General features: G+C 49.3%; 1 pseudogene; it reads left to right on the forward strand.

Moving 5' to 3' along the window:
• Positions 1 to 1,714: 1,714 nt before the first annotated feature.
• Positions 1,715 to 1,858, forward strand: LOC118719626 (annotated as a pseudogene).
• Positions 1,859 to 8,690: the final 6,832 nt, after the last annotated feature.

Genomic DNA, 8,690 nt, shown 5'->3' on the forward strand with positions numbered 1-8,690 from the left:
GATACTATCAGATACCCTTCCCATCCTCATTTTGCACATAAGGAAACTGAGGCACAGAGCGGTTAAGCAGGTAGCCCAGGATAACACAACTGAAGAGGTGGAAAAGGGCCCAGAGGCCCTGTGAACCTGAGGCAGCGAGTTGAATGTTCCCATAATTGGCTGTTCTATAGCCTGTGGGGAGTGAGTGGATGTGGGCGAGGGAAGAGGAGAGCCTAGAGGTAAGGAAGGCAGTCATAACCACAACGCCAGGGGCTTGGTGTGTCCTGGGCCTGGTGTTTTACATGAACCTTCTCCCACACCATGATGAGGTAGATGCTACTGATGTCATCACCAGGAGAGGTCCTTTCTCCTCAACTCCCTCCCTCCCTCCCTCCCTCCTTCCCTCCCTTCCTTCTGCTATCACGGGGCATCTCCTCCATCTGTCCTCTCTCTGACCAGCTGCCCTCTAGCCCTGAGCTCGTCTCAAGCCTGTGCATGGCTCATGCAGCACCTATCAGCTCCTACCCACCTGCCCAACTTGCTCACCAGTGGGGCCAGCCCTCTCTTCACCCAGCCCGGCTGCTGAATGGCGTTGCGGGCAAATGGGAAGTCATGAGGGCCATGCCTCTGGCCCAGCCCCCGTCCTGCTCCTGCCTCAGAGCACAAGCTCTGCCCAGGCTTTGTCCAAGGTTCTGGCAGTGGCCTGGAGAGACCCGACTGCCCCACAACACCACAGCCCTCACCCTGCCCTCCTCCCCAGGGCTTGGCGTCTGGGTGTCCATCCAGGAAGTTTATCCTTCCTCCTCAGGCAACCTGGCCTTGGCCAGGGAGCATCCCCAAGTGTGATTTCCGTCCAGCTCTGTCCCATGACTTCTGTGCCATGGAAACGCCATGCTCTTCTCCCCTCCCACCCCTGGCGCCACCTCAAGGCCACTTCCCACGCGACCTTCCGGCTCCTGAGATCAGAGTTATTCCCACAGGACTGGGCCCCGGCCACCCCCTTTTCTCCCATCCTCCCCCGCCCCTCTGTCCCTCCCACTCTCCCTGAAAAGAAGGCTGTCACCAGGCCCTCCCCGCATTGATTAGCAGCCCAGCTTTCACTGATAATTCCACCCGAGGGCTGCAGCCCAAAGCCTTGAGTAAACATAGTGATTTTCCTTAAACAAACATCCTCCCCACAAAGTAACGTGGGTGACCTGGCCAGCTGACCCCGCAACTGTTTTCACCTCTGTGTTCTGGTTCTCCCTGCCCTCCCCGCATCACGTGTGTGTGAGAACAGCTTGGAGATCCATCCTCACCCTCCCAACCCCCTCTTCCTCGGAGGAAGCACCCACCCCACCTGCCACCTGCAAGCCCTTGCTGTCCTGTCCTTCCTGTGGCTGACAGCTCCCGCTACCGCTGACCCTTCAAATGGCTCCCACCACCCAACCCCACCAAGGGCCACGGTAACAGACCAGCCTCCTGTGCGGCGCCCTGCCGTTTTCCCCTGCTCTGCCTGGTGTCCTCTTGGCGCTCTTGGACTTGGGGAGCCAAACGTCCCTACTCAGAGGGACCGTCAGGTGGGCCCCTCACCCTGTGGCCTCACTGAGCCCATCAGTCAGACACTGTGGTCCCTTATAATGCTGGATCCTTCGGAATATTACCTTTTTATTTTTCCTCTTATGGCAGCTCCTCTTTTCTTTCTCCCATTCAAGCACCAGTATTCTGATAGGGTCTTTGCTCAAAAACTGAGGACATACTTACCTGACCATGCAGGTGGTTTTCCCAGGGCGAGTCTTATCCCTTGCACTTGGATGTGCTGACCCCTGCAATGTCCCCAAATGTGAGAAACTCGACTGCACAATTTGCGGCGGGGGGACTGCATTGCTGCTCACCCCTGGAGAAAATTTGAGGACAATTTTGGGAGTTTACAGAAGAGCCACAGGAAGTGGTTTACTGGGTTGGACAAATGTCCACCCTCTACATCCACTGCTCTGAGACCAGACAGTGATTCTTCCAGCAGGAGATGGGAGGCCTCAACAGCAGGAGTCCTGCTTCTGGGTAGGGTGTGTAGAGACAGCAAGACCCTGGGAGGCATGGCTCCTACCCTGCATTAGGCATGGGAACCATCCACACTGGGTCACTGGCTGTGACTGACTGGCCAGCATGGAGGCAGGGAGAAGATGGGGACACAGGCATCTCTGTGCTAAGCCATGGAGACGGGTGGCTGACCTCATGTTTTGGCCAAGTATAGGACCCGGGAGCATCTCACAGACCTGTTTTGCAGCCTGGAGGAATGGGGCTCACAGTGAGAAATGAATAATGAAACATGGCTCTGAGTTTAGGCACCAAGATTTATGCCCATAGCCACCAGAGGACTGGAGGTGACCAGAGGGCACCACACTATTTCCTGTCTTTGTGAGCAGCCTCTGCACGCGCTGTTCCTGCTACCTAGAAAGCCCTTCCTCCCCACAATCTGGCAAACCCACTGTCCTTTAAAACCAGGCACGGAGGGTGCCTCCTCTCTGGGAGACCGTTCCATAGAGACATACCTGCCCACACCCTGCTTCCCCGTCAGGGTGACACTCACTTCTATACGTTATATATTTTTCTTTATTTGTTTGTGTTGAGATATTATTCACATAACACAACATTCACACTTTTGTAGTGTATAATTCAGTGTTTTTAGCATATTCACAAAATCGTGCATCATTATCTAATTCCAGAACATTTTCATCGCCCCCAAAGTAAACCCACACCCATTAGCAGTCACTTTCCTTTCTCCTCTCTTCCTAGGCCCTGGCAGCCAGTAATCTATTCTCCCTCTGTATGGATTTGCCTGTTCTGGACAATTCATATAAGTGGAAACATACTGTATTTGTCCTTTTGTGTTTGGCTTCTTTCACTTAGCATAATGTTTTCAAGGTTCATCCATGTTGTGATGTGTACACATACTTCTGGTTTTTCTTTTAGAGATAACAATATACTTTATTGTTTGACCAAGCTATTTTTCAAGATAAGGTAGTTATCACACATCAGAAAAACAATAATTTCCAATTCAAAATGAATTGCTCTAGCCCTGACCGGTGTGGCTCAGTGGATAGAGCATCGGCCTGCGGACTGAAAAGTCCCAGGTTCAATTCCGGTCAAGGGCATGTACCTTGGTTGTGGTGTGCAGTAGGGGGTGTGCAGGAGGCAGCTGATCGTTGTTTCTAACTCTCTATCCCTCTCCCTTCCTCTCTGTAAAAAATAAAAAATCACTAAAATATATTTAAAAAACAAAATGAATTACTGTAGATTTATTTAGCAAGTCTTATTTTTATAAACAAATTAGTATCAAATTTTAATGAACTTTATCTTTATTTCACACTTTATCATTGTTTTCTTCTGAGGTGATGATTCAATTAGTTTCCATGTAGTTCTTCCCCCCACTGCATGTAAAGATTGGTAACATTGCAAATAAGCATTAAAATGTGAATTCACAAACTATGTTTATATTCTGAAGAGACCAGGATCTGTTTTGAACACATGCTTTTGGTTCTGTAAATATTAGTTCATCCTCACATTTTTCCGTGTGTTTCTGTACTCACCTTTGTTTGGAATCTAGGGGCAGGAAATGATAGCAGAAGGCAGGAAAAGGAAAGTTCAAAGACTTTTTTTTTTCAAGGGCTCCATTTCCTAATAAGATGGATGACTTCCACTCTTTTTGGTCATCAAAGGGATAGAAGAATTAATAAATTCTCAGTATGATTAGGAGCCTCATGAAATACCATTAAAAAAGGTAGATGAACAGATTGAAGTGACAGATTCAAGTTCAAAGAATAAAAAGGCATCTTCATAGACAATCCTCTGATTTCTTAGAGTGGAGAAGTCCGGACAAAGCCCCGGGAATCAGGGGAGGAGAGGGTCCACTGAACCTAAGATTAGTAACTGCAGCCTTGACCACTCGTGCACTTGAACCCACGGCTCTAGTGGGGGGATGGGATTTATTCTGCGGGCAGAGCTGGCATCAGGAAACAAATGGTGACTGTTACTCCCAGCTCTGGATCCGGTGGGCCTCCCATTAGATAACAAGTGAGCCTCCGGGTTTATCTCAGACATTGTCTGGGGGTAGCAGGAAGGACATTGGCCGAGACCCACCCAGGTGTGACCGCTATCCCGCTGGCTGGGACCCTGGGCAAGTCACGTGACCTCTCTGCCCCTTGGCCTCTTCATCTGTATTGAACATGCATAGGGTAGCATTTTCTCTTTTTAAAAAAACATATTATCAATTTCAGAGAGGAAGGGAGCAGGAGAGAGAGATAGAAACATCAATGATGAGAGAAAATCATCAATAGGCTGCCTCCTACATGCCCCTCACTGGGGATTGAGCCTGCAACCTGGGCATGTGCCCTGGCCAGGAATCAAATCATGACCTCCTGGTTCATATGTCAACGTTCAACCACTGAGCCAAGCCAGAGTAGCATTTTCAAAGAATAATGGCCATTTAAACCTTAAAAAAGAAAGTAAGTCTATAGCAGAGGAGGGTAAGAGCTCTGGATATACCTGCACTGGGCTGGGTGTTGAAGGCCCCATGTGTCTGGTCAGTATCTGGGAACGGGGACTGTATCAGAGCAGGGGTTCAGGGGTCCAGTGGAGGGGGTCACCCGCCATTGGGCAAAGTTGAGGGACATGCTGTGAGTTGGCTGAGAATGAGGTTGGAGAGACTGGTGACATCTGACTCTCCTTCCTGATGGGGCCCAGGGCAGGGGCAGCAGGTAGCTCAGTGAAGAGCAGGCGTGAACACAGGCTGGCTGCAGAGGGTTCCACATCCCAGCCACTCCATTTGCTCATTCAAAAAGCATTTGTTCCCAGCTGGCATGGCTCAGTGGTTGGGCGTTAACCTATGAACCAGGACAGTGGTCAGCAAACTGCGGCTCGGGAGCCACATGGGCTCTTTGGCCCCTTGAGTTTTAGCAAAGGTCAGCTTAGGAGTGTCCTAATTAAGTTAACAATGTATCTACCTATATAGCTTAAGTTTAAAAAATTTGGCTCTCAAAAGAAATTTCAGTCATTGAACTGTTGATATTTGGCTCTGTTGACCAACCACTGAACCAGGAGGTCACAATTTGATTCCTGGTCAGGGCACCTGCCCGGGGGTTACAGGCTCCATCCCCAGTGAGGGGTATGCAGGCGGCAGCCGGTCGACGATTCTCTCTCATCGTTGATGTTTCTATCTCTCTCTACTTCTCCTTCACCTCTGAAATCAATAAAAATATAGGGGTGGGGGTTTGCTAGAGCCCACAACACCCAGACATAGGTTAGATCAGGGACCCAGCAGGAAAGGGACCTCCAGGAGACCACAGACTCAGGTGCCGCCCAGCCCACTTGAAGGCCCCGGGCTCTGTGATCCAGGGCTAAGTACTCTCCGTTTCTTGACCTTTCCCTCCTCTGTGGCTAGTGACTGGACTTCTTCACAAGCTTGACTGTGGAGGAAGAACATGAAAGATGATGAGAGGCGAAAAATCCAGCATTCCCTGAGCACTAATAAATGCCAACCATTGTATTGGCTTTCATTTATGTGTATTTGCAACCTTAATAAATAATAACTATTTCCTAAAGAACCGCTTCTACATGTGTACAGAGAAGAATTTATGCTGGATGGTCTAAATAGCCAAACAACTGAACACAGCCTAAGTATCCAAAACTCCGTGCATTCTAAGACTTACTGCACAGCTGTTTCAAAGAAGGAGGTATAGCTCATGTGAACTGAAATGGAGAGATCTCTAAGAAATAGCATTAGGTAAGTGTGAAGGGTAAGTTCCAAAATTGGTACAGAATGGTTCCATTTCCGAAAGTCTAAAAAAAAGATCTGGAAGAATTCACACTGAATGAATTTGCCGTGGCTACCCCCTGGGAGGGGATGTGGTTGAGGAGGGTGGCCTGAAGGGGGTTTCGCTTTATATGTAATGTTTAAATTCAAGAATGCCTGCTGTACTTTAGGTATCAAAAAAGATTTAAGGGGGTAGGTGGGTAGGTGAGAAGAGATCAACCAAAGAACTTGCGTGCGTACATGCATAACCCATGACACAGACAATGGGGGGTGAAGGCCTGAGGTCAGGGGCGGGATGGACTAGAAGGGATCAAGGTGGGGGGAAAGGGACATACATGATACCTTCAACAATAAAAACTTCTTTTAATGATTGTAAAAGAAATGACCTTTTTTTCACCTCTCTTAGCCTCAATTTATTTCTCTGCAGAACAACAGAAACGGCCTCTGCCCTAGGAGATGTTTAATGATCCTTCCATTAAATGTTTCTCTGTGGTAAGCTATAAATAACATGAAACGTACGTATTTACCTCACCCATTTTCACTGTACTGTTCAGTGGCATTACGTACATCCACATTGCTGTGCAACCACAGCTACTATTCATCTCCAGAACGTTCTCACCATCCCAGACGGAAGCAGCTGTGAGGGGGAGGCTGGGCGGCTCCAGTAACCCCCAACCCCAGCCCACCCCGCAGCTCTGCTCACAGGAGTGGGCGTGCGGGCAGGGGGCTGGGACCCTGGGGTTTCCCTTCCATCTGTGAACGGGGGGGCCAGGTGGGTGGGCTCAAAGGCAGGAAACTCTGAGTCAGGAAGCCTGTGGGCGCGCCCACCTCCCTCTCGGCCTCACTAACTGCAGGTTAAATTCCAGCCCCAGAGCCTGGGCATCGGCAAAGCCTCTATGCTCTGCCCTTTGCTCACTGAGATCAGTCGTCACCCATTAGTCCTCGCCTTTCTTGGTTTCATGACGGCTTCTTTCTCTTTTCTGGTTCTAAAATGAATACGCCTGTTGCCAACTGACCTGGGTACCACGGAAAACAACTCAGTGGAGGCTGCCAGCCTGCGACCGTGACTGTCACGGGTCATAGAGTGCAGACCTTGTGCCCTCCCTCCAGCACCACCCCCGCCCTTCACAGTGATGTGACCCCCTCTTTCTCTCCGCCCTCCCCCCCACCCTGCTCTCAGGACCAAAGACACTGAGCCTGAGTGAAGGGCAGGGGCAAGCTGAGTGGGGCTCAGCTCCAGTTTTCTGTTTCACACTCTGTCCCGTTTCTGTTCATATTTGGATTTGTCTCGCCTTAAAAATCATTGTTTTACATTTCAAAACTCCCCTTAGAAATGTGGGCTGGTTTGGGTATTTTAGGAATAACAAGATATGCTATTTATAGCATCGTTTACTCATGAAATGATCGCATTGGGTGTTATTTAAAATTGTTTTTAAAAGGATCAGGCTCACGTTGCTGAGCGGCTGTCTGTTTGCTCCCGCCCCCCACCCTGCCCTGCTGGGCCGCTCGGCCCTCTCCATTCTCCCCACGACGCGTCTCCAGAGGGCAGCTCAGCCAGGCTGTGCTCTTCCATGTTCTCTCCATGTGAAGTGTAGAATGTCCTCACCTCACCACCTTCTGGGAAGAACCAAAAAGTTTGGGCTTCTGGGAAGGGTCCCCCAGTCTCTGGTGACGTCCATTCTAACCTCAAGTCCAAGCAAGACCCCAGAATCACCCTGAACCCTCAGTGCTGCACTGGTACCCCTGCCTGTCACCTGGGCTTGACGTGGGGCTGAAAATACCTCACCTCCAAGACTGGAGATGAGTCCATGTTTTCTTGTTACACAGATAATATATTATACTAGAGGCCCGGTGCACAAAATTCATGCACAGGTGGGGTCCCTAGGCCTGGCCAATGATCAGGGCCAATCAGGTTCCCCACTTCCCCACCTCCCCACCTCCCCACCACTTCCTTCCATCACCACCCACGTCTGCCACCACCCACCCCCAGTTTCCCATCCCAGCCTGGGGCCCGGCCCCAATCATGTGATCAGGACCTGCCAGCCAGGGGGAGGCAGGGAAGAAGGAAGGAAAGAGGAAGAGAGGGAGGGAGGGCCGGCCCAGGAGGTTGGCCACCAGCCCTAAGGAGGGAGCTGACCCTTGGCCACCCTGAATAAGGGGCCACATCTGCTGCCACCCACCCCTGGTTTCCTGTCCCATCCCGGGGCCTGGCCCCTATCCAGCTATCAGGGCCTGCTGGCTGGGGGGAGGGACTGGGAGATTGACCAGCAGGCCCCATCAGCCATGGGGGCCTGCAGGCTGAGGACGGCTCCTGCATTGAGTGTTTGCCCCCTGGTGGTCAGTGTGCATCATAGCGACTGGTCCTTTCGTAGTAACAGTGGCTTAGGCTTTTATATATATAGATAACTTATATAAATATTAACATGAATTTTATATACTATATATAAATATAGAAAATATTAATATATAAAGTACTTATATACAAATATAGTTGTACATATGAAACTATGGAGAAACAAAATTGTTAAAATAAAATTCATTTGCAATCCCACGACCTAGAAAGAGCCACTGTTAATACATATATTTTGTGATACGTATATATGTGTAAGTGTATATAGAGGGGTGTGTGTGTGTGTGTGTGTGTGTGTATGTTTAAACAAACAGAAAAATGAAATCATACTACATGTACTATTTTCTTATCTTTTTTTCTCTTAACACTATGTTGTGAGCATCTAACTGGCTTTGCGACCTTGGTCAAGTTAATTAAACTCTGTGCCTTGCTTTCCTCATATGTAAAATGGGGATGCTGTGAGGTTTAAAGAAATTATGTGTAAAGCTCAGAACTGGGCCTGGTACATAGTGTTCCCCCAGTAAATGTTAGTTATCATTACTTTTATTATTATGTGTCATTTTTTTTAAA

This window comes from Pipistrellus kuhlii, unplaced genomic scaffold (genome assembly GCF_014108245.1).
Source record: "Pipistrellus kuhlii isolate mPipKuh1 unplaced genomic scaffold, mPipKuh1.p scaffold_m20_p_15, whole genome shotgun sequence".
Classification (NCBI taxonomy): Eukaryota; Metazoa; Chordata; class Mammalia; order Chiroptera; family Vespertilionidae; genus Pipistrellus; species Pipistrellus kuhlii.